Here is a 16,175-nt window from a genome sequence, read left to right on the forward strand (position 1 = left end):
ACCCCTTCCTAACCAAATTCCAGTTTGTGGGAGTGTTTAGGAAGGGGTTGTCATTCTTGGTCTTGTCACAGGGGGAGTATGATTCCCACTTGTTTCATATAGGGGCTGCAACTTTGGCTACTCAGTTGGGTTTGGATGCATCAGAGGTCCAGGTTATAGGTTGCTGCCGATCCAGGGCCTATAGGTCCTTTGTGTGCCTGCCTGAGGAGAGGCTGATACAGGTGGGGGGCTGTAAGCACCACAGTTTTTAACCATGTCTATTTCCTTCCCATGGCTATCATATAGAATGTATCAGAGCATGCCGAATGCTGAGGATATGGATTTATTGGACCAGCATTGTGCACTGGGCTTATAAGAGAGCATGTAATTCAGTGACCCTCGCAAATGGGTCTTGGGCATGATGCTATTTTGTCTTAGCGTGGCAGACAAGGCATGTGCTGGGACCAGCTCAAGCTTCTCTGGCAAGGACTGGCATCCCAAGGGCACAGACTGGACTTCATAGTTATCTACTTAGGGGAGAACATGTTGGGAATGTGCTCCCGACTCAAACTGGTTTGAAAGGCTTACAGGGCTATTGGACTGCTGGCAGGTATGTTTCCAAGTGTTGGGAAAGTTTAGTCAGAGATGTTGGCTGACTGGGTTTGGTGGACTGCTGCCCACCCACAAAAGGTGGATAGGGCCCAGAGGAAGGCCAATCAGAAAAATTGACATGGCTGGAGTCCCCAGGTCACTTAGTTATCAGACATGGCCACATTCTTAGGACGGAAGAATCCCATGCACTGTTACAGACTAGGGACCGAATGGCTAGGCAGCAGTTCTGCAGAAAAGGACCTAGGGGTTACAGTGTACGAGAAGCTGGATGTAAGTCAACAGTGTGCCCTTGTTGCCAAGAAGGCTAACAGCATTTTGGGCTGTATAAGTAGGGGCATTGCCAGCAGATCGAGGGACGTGATCATTCCCCTCTATTCGACATTGGTGAGGCCTCATCTGGAGTACTGTGTCCAGTTTTGGGCCCCACACTACAAGAAGGATGTGGAAAAATTGGAAAAAGTCCAGCGGAGGGCAACAAAAATGATTAGGGGGCTGGAACACATGACTTATGAGGAGAGGCTGAGGGAACTGGGATTGTTTAGTCTGCAGAAGAGAAGAATGAGGGGGCATTTGATAGCTGCTTTCAACTACCTGAAAGTGGGTTCCAAAGAGTATGGATCTAGACTGTTCTCAGTGGTAGCAGATGACAGAACAAGGAGTAATGGTCTCAAGTTGCAGTGGGGGAGGTTTAGGTTGGATATGAGGAAAAACTTTTTCACTAGGAGTGTGGTGAAGCACTGGAATGGGTTACCTAGGGAGGTGGTGGACTCTCCTTCCTTAGAGGTTTTTAAGATCAGGCTTGACAAAGCCCTGGCTGGGATGATTCAGTTGGGAATTGGGCTTGCTTTGAGCAGGGGGTTGGACTAGATGACCTCCTGAGGTCCCTTCCAACCCTGATATTCTATGATTCTATGACATAGACCACAGTGCAGCTGAGCTTTATTGAAAGGCTGGAGTGCACTTCTCTGATATAGGTGCCAATTTGTTCCTGGAGGATCTCAGTATTGGGTTGGCTGAAATCTTAGGTAGCCCGGATGGGGTGGGGTGGGATGGGATGGCCAAGCTGATGCTGGCACCTCTTTGTGGCAGATGCCGCAGTGCAAGAACTTGCTGATTTAGGCTCCACATCCAAAAAGGTAACATAGTGGGTATCCCAAGATAATCTCCCCATGAGTTGGCGGCATTTGTACCTAGAGGTACAAATGTGAACCAGCGGACAGGACACTACTCTGGGGGGACCGCCCTGCCAATGCACTTTACGGTGGTGCTGGCTGTGGGGTGTCAGAGAAATCACAGTTCTCACTCTTTGGTTGGTTGCAACAAAGTCTTTATTTTCTCAAGCAATTGCGCAGAGGGAGAGAGTGCACAAGGACACAGGGTCTCCCCCTCCTAGGCAGGTCTCTCTACAGGTAAACAATTACAGCAAGCATTTATACCTTTTGTTACAGACAATAATGAGCAACAGCTGCATTTTGTTTATTCATAGGTCACCCTGATATCTTATTTTTCTCACTTATTTAGACTCTAGTCTACATTCCATATTATCTACACAAGGTCGCAACAACTTCTCACACAGTTCTTTCCCACTCGCCTCACACAATCCTCGCTTCTACAAATCTCGCGTTATTAGGGTTACAGTTAGCCTGACTCTTGCTAACAAACTGTCATGCATTGCAATCCCCTTCCTGTCAGTTCTTTCTCTGCTTCCACACCTCCCCCCTTTTGTACTACTAGTACAACAAACATTCTCAAATCTCTATTTGCATTAAGTCTTGGAATTCAGATTCTACATCAGATGCTTCAAACTTAGGGGTTTTGATTCGATGTAATGACAATGCATGATTAGCATGGACATGAAAGGTATTACTATTATTATGTCCTTTACAACAACAATAACATAATCCTAAACTAACTAATAATACAAGCAATAACATTCCATAGCAATAATACGATGGGGTTGTTGTACAGTTTTAGTCATAAAGCACAATACATCATACTTAGTACATAAAGTAGACACTCTATAAGCTGTATGAGAGGCATACTTTTCAACTTGATATATATTTTGAAGCATGTGAATTTGCCCTTGTATTTCAGAGATTCTCTGAACCTCTGGTAACAGTGAAAGCAAATTTTGAAATCGATCAGGTACTAAGCTGGTCCAATTGAAGGATATCTGGAACCTAAGGGCTACTTGCAAAATTCTATCTGCAGGCCAATAAATAATATGATTGCCTGCAGCGGTAGTGAGATTAAAATGTATGTCTTGCAATGTGGTGGCTTTAACATATACACAGCTATCATTAGCTTGAAAAAGTAAGTGTCCTGTCAGGGTAGTTCCTTGTCCCCTACCCTCCCAGCAAACTGAGTCATGAACAGTGACAACTTCTCCTGGCTTCAGTTTATGGATACACTGAAGCTGTGGGGGTTCTAACAGCCAAAATGTCCATTGACTCCCTAACCCCATCCAAATGTCAGGTGTAATCCAAGGAGCACTGACTAAAAATCGATTGGGCATACCAGGTAGTCTAATTTCCCAGATGTCTTGGTGAATTACCCAATCCCACATGCATCCTCCACATGGACCTGGCAGGATTCGGTCTGTGGGTTCCCTCTCACCTCAACCCCCAAAAGGGGGAGGGGTGATCGCATGCAGGTGAAGGAGCCCAGAGAATCTCCTAGTGGGGTGATTAGCTCCCCCCTGCAGTGGGAGCCCCCCAAGAACTGGCAAAGGATAAGGGGGGTGCAAGTGGCTGCACTACACTGTCCCCGACAGGAACCTTTGGATGTAAGTTGACTAATAATGTTGCAGCCTTAACATGTGTAAAACCCGTAACATGTGTCCTTGCCTTCTTCCATGTGTTGAGCACACCAAAAAGGTATATTTCCCTAACTTGAGTGTGCTACGTCTAAGGTGCTATCATAATGAAGCACCATTAAAGTGATGTTAGAGACATTAGTCTCTTGGAACTATTTGCAATACTTGGGGAATGAACAATCCCAACCATATAATCTATTCAGATGCCCACATATATGTATAGAATAGACATTATTTGACAAACTGATAGCAGAAACAGATCTCTGGCACAGTGCGAATAAGCAGTAACCAACTTGCAGCAATGTCATCATGAAAGGAGCGATGCCTAAACTGACAAATGGGTACTACAAAGAGACACTCTCATTGGAGTATCTTCCTCAAATGAGCTTGTATTGTCTACTTTCAAGTGAGGTGAGAGCAGAAAGATTTCCCCACAGGGTGATATGCTTACAGCTACCTGGAATAAAGCAAACTGCCATAGGTCCAGATCCAGTCTTCAGGCTCTTACTTTTTGAGGTCAATGTTGGGAACTGAGAAAGAGTTTCAGAGATAGACAGCATGAAGAAGAGGTTCCCTGGAACCTACATTGGTGAATTAATCCAGTATACTCTGTATGCACTATGATGCATTGTTTGTGGAAGTTAGAATAAATACTATGATTGTAAAGACAGTGAGACTCACCACCGATTAGAGGTGAGGGGCCAAGGAAGAAGGACATGAGGAGGAGAATGGAATAGTTGTCTTCAACTTGTTGACTCTGCCTCCAGACTGCTGCATGCACTATGAAATAACTATAGTTGTGGGATCCATCCCACTAGCTAGGCCATAAGAGTCTTGCACAATCCTGAATTGGGCCCTGGATGGCTGAAGTCTAAAAACTTTCAGTAAATTAAAAAACAGCTTGAGGCCTCAATGTCCATCAGACCTTTTTCTTGCTTGAGTTTTGACTTTTCCCCTTATTTCTACTCTCTATCCCCACTTGGCAATGATGAAGCAGTTCAGTGCTCTGTCTCTTATCTCTCCGAGTCCAAATAACTGAGGAGGGTCAGCATTTAAAAAGCCACATTTACTGTACATTGTAAAACAAAATATTCTGCCATTACCATTTCTTTAGCAACACCACTCAGATAGTTTACATAATCCATCGGACTAACATAGCTCAGTAATGCACATCTGGTTGTAACTGTACAGGAAAGGCAGACAGAATTGTTTCTGAAGAAGCAACTAGCAAGTGTTATAAAACCCTCATTATTTTCTATATGAAAAGATAAATGGTGAGGCAGACATTTCATTTTGAACTAGGGGCAGTGAGTTTTACAGTTGCCTGGGAGTAACTTATTTTCATATTATTTTAAGCAGCAGTAAAGTTCAGGACCTGAGGTTCCGAGGCAGCTGAGCTACTGCAGCGTCCTACCGAGTAGCAGAGTCACATACTTTCAGAAGGTAAAGCGTGCCAATACTTATTCATTTTGTTTCAGGCATTACAATGGTGTCCCTCAAAACTGGTTGAGATACATAACAAGAGCCTAAGAAACTGCCAGCATTGAACTGAAAACAGAAACCCACCCAAACTGTGCTTGTGATCGGAGTATTCAGGGTGGCAGGGCGGCAACAAAGAAAACTGGATTCTTAAACAAATATCTGTTTCCTCCAAAACTACTTTATACAAAAATGTAACCAGGAGAAAAGAAAACAAACATGACTTCAAAGGACTTCACCATGTTTTCCATCTTTTGTTCAGCTCCATAATCTTTCACATTTAGCAAAGATTAAAATGCAAATATTGATTTTGGTACTGGATGGTTTAAAGGTCCTTGCAGAGTTTAGGAAACAGTCTGTACATTTTCATTTCCTTTTAGCTTGGACAGCACATTGTTGTCAGCGTTTCTTTTAATTACACATCTGGAATCAGTAAAAGTGCCCAGCTGGGGAGAGCTGCTAGCTATTATTGATATTTTGCTTTTCTCCAGAGGGTTCAGAAAACTACCCTCACTAAGGAGTAATTAGGCAGGATAGTTAGTTAAACTAAATGGTGAAGATGAAATGAGAGCTATGGTACTCACAAAACTGAGGATACCAGAAGTATGTTTGAATTTGTTACATTTTATCCATGTGTATAAAACAATACTTAGAGGCTGTGGTGCATCATGCCACACACATCCAAAGTCTTGGAGCTTGATCCTGCCCCCAGCAATGCATACACTGGTAAATCTGATACATTGCTTGCATGCACAATCACAGTAGTTTAGAGAATTAACATTTTCCTTTAAAGTCAAGCCCTTAACATTAGTTTCAGTGGGAAACAATAGTTGGCAGACAAATTAGATGTTTGAAAACATAAATCTAAAAATACATCCACAAATATGCACTAAAGACCACATTTATACAGCGTATTATGACAAGTAGAACTGGTTGGGATTTTTTTCGATGAAGCTGTTTTGGAGGAGTGCTCGTACAACTGGAGCCAGGAAGGAACAGGAGAGTGGGGATGAAAAACCCATACCCCTGATCTTAGCCTCATGTATGGGGCTACACATCCAACTGCAGGGAGGTTTGAAGTGGCCCCATGCAACTCTAAGATGTTCTGGGCTGAATAAGAATACCGTATGGAGATGAATACAGACTGAAAGTATAGCTTTGAGATGTGTGAACTGCTTGATTTGTAGAATCATAGGGTTAGAAGGGACCACAAGGGCCATCTAGTCTAACCCCTTTCGAGATACAGGATTTATTGTGGCTATATCATTCAAAACAGATGGCTATCTAGCCTCCTTTTGAAAACCTCCAAAGAAAGAGCTTCCACAACCTCCCAAGGTAGTCTGTTCTGTTGTCCTACAGTTCTTACAGTTAGGAAGTTTTTCCTGAGATTTAATCTAAACCTGCTATGCTATAGTTTGAATCCATTGCCTCTTGTCCTGCCCTCTGTGGCAAGAGAGAACAACTTTTCTCCATCTTTTTTATGGCAGCCTTTCAAGTATTTGAAGACCGCTATCATGTCCCCCCTCAATCTCCTCATTTCCAAACTAAACATACCCAGTTCCTTCAGCCTTTGATCATATGACTTGCATTCCATCCCTTTGATCATCTGTTGCTCACCTCTGGATCCCTTCCAGTTTCTCCAATTTTTTCTATACATTGGCGACCAAAACTGGACACAGTTCTCCAGCTGAGGCCTAACCAGTGCCAAGTAGAGTGGTACTATTACTTCCCATGACTTGCATGCTATGCCTCAGTTAATGCAACCTAAAATTGAATTTGTTTTCTTTTGCAATAGCATTGCATTGCTGACTCATGTTGAGGATGTGATCCACCACAACTCTCAGATCCTTCTCAGCAGTGCTGTTGCCAAGCCAGTTATCCCCCATTCTGTATTTGTGCATTTGTAAGTTGCTACACTTAGGGAAGAAAAAACATTTGTCTTTGCTGAATTTCATTTTGTTGGCTATAGCGCAGTTGTCCAGTTTATCAAGTTCCCTCTAAAATCCCTCATCTCAGCGGATGTTCCATTCCCACCTTCCAGGATTTCAGTGCTTGTGGGCCTGTGCCATATCTGCTCTCAGCTACCCACCTCATACTCAGCACAATATTCCAAGCATGCATCTTCTCAGCATCACACCCAGTCTCAGTGCTGTGTTCCTGTGCTATGCATGGAACATGCTTATTCCCATCTCCCCATCCTCGTCTGAGTACTATTGGGTTATATTTGGAAAGGGGGACAGAAATGAGGGTTATGGATGTGGGGAAGTTTGGGAGGCAGAGGTGAAGCCCCCCCTACGTACCCTACAGCACAGCTCAGACCCATTCTTTCCCCTCCACATTTCTGCACTACTCTAACCTCCCCTTCCTCCCTAGAGGCAGCAGCAGGGACAAGGGTGAGCCTGGAGACCCTTCCCACTCCTGGAGGCAGCATGGGGAAGTTGGGTGTTCACTACTCCCTGAGCTGGTGAAGGAACCCAGGAGTGAAGGGGAGCCCTGGTGCCCCTTCCCTCTACTGGATGAAACAGCCAGGAGGATAAATTGTGGGTGATAAGGGACATTTGCAGAGGAGGGAAAAGGAGGACATAGATGGCTTGATTTCCCTTCCCCACAAGTAGATCACTGAAAGGGAAGATGCCCAACTTTCCCCCCGTAAGGTTCTGCTGTCCGCTCTTCTGAGAGAGCAAAGGTCCCTTTGAGGATGATCTCTCATTTGTTGAGGAACAATAGAAAAACTACTTTTTTGAGATCCAGTTGTTCACCAAAGCTCTAGTCACTGAACTGTTTTCAAAAACATAGTGTTTAAATGATCCCTTATATTAATGAAGGTCATTGTCCAGAGGGTATGCTGGCCCCACAGTTGCTGCGGCCTTGGAGGAGGAAAACAGAGAGCAGATCTAGTGTAATTATATACAAAGGAATACAATACCTGGTAAAGGTAGTAATTACCGGCAACAGGTTTGTTGTTTTTTTACTTGGTTGTGCTTCTGCAATATGCTCTGTTTTGTTAATAAAGTAGTTGCTCAGCTATAATAAATTATATAAACGCAAATTATCATCTGAGACATAATTGTAACTTTGCCAATGATTAATCCCGATCACTCTCTCATTCCTCTGTTGTGTTAAGCATGAAAATTAGATGCTGTAAAATGAACTGTCATAAAAGCCTGTAGATTTGGAGAGTCTCATGAAAAAGAATGCTATGCATAAATGACTGAACAAAACAAAAAACAGTCATCTACAGAGCTGAACTGCTGGATAGCTACAACAACAACAACAACATACTGGCCATAAAATACTATGTACTGCAATGAGTTATAAGAATATTGCCTGTTTCCATGGATACATTGTCCATTTGGGGCTCTATTCTGGTCTTTTGGATTTGAATACATTTAGCACTGACTTGATTCATGGGTCTTGTAGTGCCTTGACTGTCTGATGTCAACCATAAAGCAGGGATAGCTCCCACCTAGTGCTACCAGTGACACTAATCATCATAAAGGTGGTGGGGAAGGAGGTGGGACCAAGAGAATTCCTTCTCCTCCCTCCCATGCACCAGACTATGGAGTTAGCTAGATGTGCCAGAGAAAGCAGGCTGCAGCAGGATTGTGCAGCCTACATACACCTGTGCACCATAGAGCTGTGGGAAGGATTGCATCTCATGAGGCACAATCCCTCCCTGTATCCGCCCTTGAAGGATTGCACCACATGGTGCTTTTAATGGCACAATCTGTGTGCATCTTCTGTGTCCATTTTCACATTGATTTAAGCAGAAACGTAAATAATATGAAAAGCAAAATTCCAACTGCATTTTTTCCTTAAGGTCTCAAACCCTTTCTGAGCCATAACAATGTTAAAATAAGCTTAAATACAGTCCAAGGCTAGGATGACATCATTACTATATGTGTTAGCATTTCAGATTCAATTACACAGATGTCAAGGTTAAGTACAACTTGGTGATAATGTGGCCTTCAACTGCAAACTGCAGCTGATTATCAGCCCTCAAAATATCATACCATTTTGCAGAAGTGCTATGAAATAAGTATTAAAGTATTTCTAAGCTGTGAGGGCTCAGTTCAACATCCACTGAAATCTTCTCATTGACTTCACTGGGAGTTGATCTGCTTCTAAGCCACTGGTGGCTAGTGACCACTAGCAGTTGTTGGGGGCAAATGGTAGGGGAATTCCTACATACACACAGGATGCTTTGATTTTCACAATGAAATGCTGGGACGTGTGGCACATGTGGGAGAAGGGTGCTAAGGAGGCAAGGAGAGTCATGTGGCAGGGTTCTGAAAGCTGGGGAGGTGAGAGAAAAGGATGCTTACTGGACCCAGCACTCACCTTCACCTAACCACTCACAAACTTCCCTTGACAGACACTCACAATCACCAACACTCATACCCAAACTTTTGCCCACCAACATGTGGTCACCCAACACCCAGTCTTCTCACTTGGTCTCCCAGTCAGCATCATCTTCTCATCCATTTACCATCAACTACCCACCCTCACCCAGGCTCCAGGCCGGTCTCTCACCTCTGCTTACAAACTCTATCATTCTATTTGTCCCGTCTTATCCAACCTTCTACCTCTCTCCCTTACCCACCATTTTCTGCAAGACCTCCTCCACCAGCTCCCTCCAGTCCCACTGCTGGCACAAGACCCTGCCTCCCACCCCTGCCAGTTGTCTGCTAGCAACCACATTCTAGCACCCTACACTCTCTCCACTTCCTTATTGTGGCTCTCCACATCCGCCTCCACTTCCTCCTGAACACAGAGCATTCCCACTAAACCCCTCAGCTGCCTCCATTCAGTTCCCAGCTACAACCAACCCTAGTGTCCCTCATCACCATTTCCTCTGGCATGAAAGGCCCCAGACACCCCCAGATGTTTAAGGTTGTTCAAATCCAGGATTTAGGTTTGGTCCATTATGTAGGTAGTGACTAGCTGCAAACCTCAAATCTGGATTTAGCCAAGTTTTCATTCCTCCAAAGAGTTTTGGTTCATCCCATCGCTACACACACAATGCCAGGAATTCACATGATGGTCTTATATAATAGTTTTATATGCATTTTACACAGGAAAATTCAAGAAACATTCCTATATCATTACTATAAATCCATGAGAGCAATCATTTAATGTCCATGGTGTAGTGAGACCTCAATAAATTGAACTCATTGACTAAATAAGACTTCTTAGTATGCATGAAGTCATTTTTACTCACATTTAAAATACAGCTAAGAATCAGGATTTGTGTGTGTACGTGAGTGCATGCATGTGTGCATGATTTAACAAACCAATTAGATATCAAGTTGCTGGGCAACTGAAGGGGATGCATTTTCCTTTGTAAAAATAATGAAGTTGCTGGTTCAAATATATAGTTCTGTTGGGGAAAGCTGGAGAGAGTGTCTGAGACACAAAACTGAATCTTATCCAAAACTTTTCAAACGTGTGGAAAAGGGTTTCATTTTTGATTCAGGTCAGGAAATGGACACTGGTTCATATCTGGTTTGGTCTTTATCAAAAACTGATTTCTAGTCCCCAACTATAAAATAAGTATTGCAGCCCCACTGACATTCCACAACAACCCCCAGGGGCAACCTAAGAGGTAAAACTGCATGAACCTAAACAAATCTAAAGTAGTGTGAAGAAAGGTAACCGGAGAAACAAATGTGGGATATTTGTGAAAGATGGAAGGTGGTTTAAGTAATTTGTGTGAATTGCTTGCACACAGCCATCATTTGAGGACATGGTAATGCAATTTTTGGGGTGGGGAGGTCTAGATTAGCAAATTAGCATTGTGCTCAGTGAAGGGGAGCAGCTGAAGATTTGGACGCAACAGAAGGAAATGACTGGTGGCACAGAACAAGCTTACTGATCTTGGTTGAAATGTTCCTTGATTTTTCTTGTGAGGAGCTAAAGGAGAGCAAGGTTAAAACACCTTTAAATGGAAGAAAAATCTTGCCTTCAAGGGAAGATCAAATATCTATAAAAACACATATGTGCTTTGTTCCTTAAATATGTAAAAATCTCATTTAAAAATATTTGGAATTTATAAATACATATCTATATTAATATAAGCCAAAAAATGTTCAGAACTAGATGCATTTAAGTCCTAGTCCTACTTCCACTGAGATCAATTGTCCAACACCACAGCTGGTATAATTGAGGCCCTGTTGACATCAGTAATGCTACTCGGATTTATACTAGTTTAGGATCTGGTCCATTATATACACAAATCATGAAACCATGGTGGGTATACAGGTTTTATTGGAATGAATTTGGTGTGACCACATGGCCAATGAATGGAAAAGTCACAGATGAGTTATGCAGGTCATCTGAAGAATAAAGACAACTAAAACAAGAAAAACTCTTTATAGAAATTCTGTAGACTCTGTATAACTCCCCATAGATAAAATAATCCCTTTGTGGATTTGAGAAAGTAAATCTCCACAGATATTGCCAAAACTCCCTGAAGACTTCTATTGTTTTGCAGTATTTCTATTATCTCTCATTTTCTTAAAAAACATCTGACAGACCTAAGAATATAGCATTATACTAATATTATGCTGAGTCTTCCCAAATGGTGTTTGGTATTTAGGATGTTTGACACTTTGCTTAAATACATGCTGGAACAATTTTTACATTGATGCTGCAAACACAAACTCATGCTTGATCCAAAGTCAATGGGAGTCTTTCTGGTAACTTCAGTGGGTATTTGATCAGGTCCTAAAGTATATTGGCATCTTTACACCTTTAAAAATCAGGCCTGTAGTCTGTACTAAAGTGAGAAGTCCCAGTGAAGAAGGTGCAGCAACCCCACTGACTATGCACTACTCACATAAGTAAAGTTGATACTTAAGATACTTGTAAGATACTTAGTCCAGGTCCTGGTTGGTGGGTGGGGAAGCCCAGCTAAAGCTACATTGCTTTAATTTTCCAGGTGAAACAGCCTTCTAGTAAATGCTGTACACTTCACGCATATCTTCATAAATGTGCATCTGAGCTTAGTTATATAATGGGCTTTCATTTCAAAAAGTTAACAGTGAAAGATGTTTAGCCAAACATACAAAAGAGGTTGGCCCATTCTAAGGCAATGCCATGCCTTGTAGTACGGTGCATTGTATGTGCACGTATGAACGTATCAAAGGAGACTGGCCTTGGTTGCAGAGTTCCTGCCCCGCACTGTGTGGCTTCTTTAGGAAACAAAGGTTTCTGTGAACTATCTCTTGGACAACGGAAGAAACTAGTAAAGGCCATGACAGTGTTCTTACGGGGCTGAGGTGACGTCCTGAGGAAGGAAGTCAAGAGTCACTTGGGAGCTTTGGCTATTATTTCCACGTTGCCAGGATTTTTACATCAAATCATTGGAACTGTGTTAGGGAAAATATAGATAGAGCTAAATGTGCACAAACCCTCGGAAGGTACAAAATTTGTGGTTACTGAAGTACAATAGCTGCAGAACAAATGACAAGAAATAATATCACAGAATGATATTAGTAAAAAGTCAGCAAAGCTCAGTAACAAACTAAGAAGAGTTATTTGGAAACATTATGAGGATGTCTATAAGTGGTGATTTGTCTGCACCTAGTTACTTCAGCAGAGACAGGAAGCACAGCTGGAGTTTCTGAGAGTTTTAAATACTCTTTCCAGTTCAGAACCACAGAAGAGCTGTGGGAAAAATTTGCTGTACTTTATTTTCATTTTCTCATTCCTGTCCTCTTCCTGGTTTCAAACAGGACTAGAGGGGGAAGCACCAAAAGACCTTGAGAAAGCATGTTCTCACGAGATCTCTAGCCCAACCACTACATCCAGATTTGGATCTGAATATCAGGATACTTAAATTATACTGCTACAATTTTTCTGATGTCTAATAAAGTAATTCCTGTCAGTGCAGATTAAGTCAATGCTGCCAGGTGGCAGCGTTGGAAAAATCAGTGTGTTTTGTGCCTGTATGTACTGCTTTGGGACTGGTACACTCGCTAATGATTAGAAAAACAGAGCAAGGACACCATGAAGAAAATACCAGGGGCTACCAAATACAGAAGTTCAGATATAATGTGGTCTTTTCAAATCCAGGATGCAATCCAGTAAATGCTTATTTATGTCAGAAGTCTTTACTCAAGTGAATAGTGTCATGCAGTCAATAGGACTACTCATATAAGTGAGGCTTTGTGGGATCAAGCCCCTATTTGGCTCACTTTAAAAACAAAAAAGTCAGACGAGCAGAAGAAGAAAAGTGAAGTGAAAATGTAGCACTACAAAGACCTGGTTATAAAAATTTTTTGGGAAAGGAGTTTGACAATTTTCCCTCCATGTAGTGGGAAAGGCATTTTATTTTATATTGGGCTTTTTTTTCTGAGTCTTGTTACAATGGATCCGATCATTTTAAATAAGAGTGGCCCCATTCCTGCAAACCCTCACTCCCAAGGGGCCAGATTCTGATATCCTAACTCACAATGAATAGTACAGTGTAGTGGCATTGAAATCAATGGGACTTGGCCTGGGGAAAGCTGCTACTCACCATGAGTAATGGGACAGATTCTGTTACCCTACATAGAGCTGGGTGAAACTTTTCAGACAAAAAATGCCGTTTCAGTCGATCTAAAACTATTTGTGAATTTGATACTAATAGTTTTGGCCATTCACAAAACAGCTGGAGGCAGAGGAGGTGGAGGGACTGGTGCTCCCACCCCTCCACCTCCCCCATAACCTTCAGCCCAGCACTTAGGGCACTCACCAGCGATGTGGGGGACCCAGATTCAAATCTCTGCTCTGCTCCAGACACCGAGTGGATTCTTTCAATTTACCAAAAATTCAGATTTGGTTCAACCTGAACTGATTTTTTTTTCTCCAATTTTTAGGAACTGAAAAACATCAGTTATTCACCCAGCTCTAACCATTAGTTGTTTCGGTGAATAGAATAAGAGAGTTTACAAGATCTAGCCTATATGTGCATATAGGTTTGAATAAAAATTACATTGCTAAAAGAAGAAATATTAAGACATTTATAACATCCTCAGGAGATAGGTGTGTATTTTTATTCCCATTTTACACATGGAGAAACTGAGGCACAAACATTAAGTGATTCACCCAGATTCACTGACTGGAATAGAACCTTTCCTGTGAAGACTGTCTTCACTAGGAATGACATTCTTCACAGTATTTACTAACACAAAGGAGCCCGTACAACACATGAATGGTCTAGTAAAGTAAGTGTAGCTACAACAGAAGTGGTTGAAAGTAACATTTACATAAAAATGCTGTATTTGATATATTACTTTTAATAATGATGGTGAGTGAAATGGGACTTCTCCCATGCTTATATTTAAGCACATGCTTAAGTGCTTTGCTGGATCAGGGCCATAAAGAGTCGGAATGTAAATGGTGCCATTTTTTAAAATTAGAAATTTAATTTGGGGCATTGCCCATGCTGCTCATTGCTTTTCAGCCCTTTGCCACACCAGCTGTCAAACATTCTTGAAAGATTTGTTGGGCTGTTTTCAAAAGATGTCATTAAAATTAATCCCACAGAATCACCTCCCTTTCTCCTTTCTTCCAAACATTAACCACTGTCTCCATTTCAAGACCTCAAGTTCATAAAAATAATACTGAGCATTTTATAAAACCCTTTAAAATCCTTGTCAAAGCTAAACTGGAATTATTCAAAAAGTGATGCCTTTCCAAAGCTCTGGATTTTATAGGATGATTTATAGGATAGTTTTGTAATATGGGCTACTACTGGCAAACAGTTTAAGGAAACTGAGTTCATCTTTGCTTGGATTAGAAGAGAAACGATTTCTTTGCTGCTTTTATCTTTGTCGCAGTTTAGTATGAGAAGCAATAAGAGACATTACTAGACTTTCAATGGAGCACAGAACCACAAGGGACTTAAAGTAGGATTAAGTAACACAGCTAATTAATTGTAACAGCTGACTTCAGTGCAGAATTTGGAACACCACATTAGACTAATTCCCTAGCTTTAATATCCTGGGGGGCACACTTTCTGAAACACAACAATATACAAAAGACACTCACCAGGTGGTTAAGAATATCTTAAATAACAGTTCTTGGCAGAGATCCTTATAAAATCTAGGTACCAACAGCCACAGATATGGTTAATGAGCATCAGCTGCAATGTGTTGTACAGATAGTGTGAACTGCTGACTCAAATGAGAGGATGCAGCATTATGATGGAAAAGATCCACAGCAAACAGCTCGCTAGAAATACAAAGGATATTGGATGATGTGCTCTAACAGCGATACTATTTTCAGTTTGAAGACATCTGTATTTAAAAGTAGGTGAAGGTCTAATTACACACACTTCTAGGTATACATGCACATACATGAAAACATCTGGATATAAAACAACAATTAATTACAGCATTACAGTGCAAAACTCATTAATCCCAATTTAAAAAGATCACTATATAAACAAAGTGCCTTGCCATAAAACTTCGGGTTCCCCAAAGCATTGTGTCACGACCAACAAAACCCAGCTCCTACCTACCCGTGATCAACCTAGCTGGCCACTAGATTGATTCAGACTCTAAACTAATAACTGTAACATCAACTGGCGGAACAGTGTGTGTGTGTGTGTGTGTGTGTGTGTGTGTGTCTAATTAAATGCATATACTAATTGTTGTATCTTCAGTAAATGCGGTGTATTGCCTTTTCCCCTAAAAAAAAGTCCCATGTGCTTCTTATAAGCATAACACCAAAACAGTGTACAAAGGTGGTCAGTATCTTTACAGAAGGGGAAACTGAGGCATGGAGCAGCAACAGCACTTGCCTGTCTCCATGCAAGCCAATGGCAGAGCTAGGAATAGAACCTAGTCTGCTGAGTCCCATTGCAGAGCTCTATCCACTAGGCCATACTTTCCAGCTGGGAGTCATCTCTAATATTTTTAATATCTAAGGTTAATCAGTCATAAGCTCTTTTTAAAGCACTTGCCTCTGTATTACCTGAATCCCTCACAAATACTAGACCTAAAGAAGAGCTTGTGTAGCTGGAAACCAGCTCTTTCATGAGCAGAACTTGGTCCAATAAAATACATTACCTCACCTACCTCATGTCTCTAATATCCTGAGATCAATATGGCTACAACAACATTGCAAACCACAAATATTAATGAATTTATCCCCTGTATGGACTTCTGGACAAGGATTCTCTCTCTCTTTGAAAAATGTTTAGCACATTTGAGTAGATCCACCATTTACACAACAACAACAACAACAACCCCTTTTACAAATGTTGAACTCAAACTGAGAATAAATGAGATACCCAAATGTC

The sequence above is a fragment of the Emys orbicularis genome, chromosome 11, assembly GCF_028017835.1.
Source record: "Emys orbicularis isolate rEmyOrb1 chromosome 11, rEmyOrb1.hap1, whole genome shotgun sequence".
Lineage (NCBI taxonomy): Eukaryota > Metazoa > Chordata > Testudines > Emydidae > Emys > Emys orbicularis.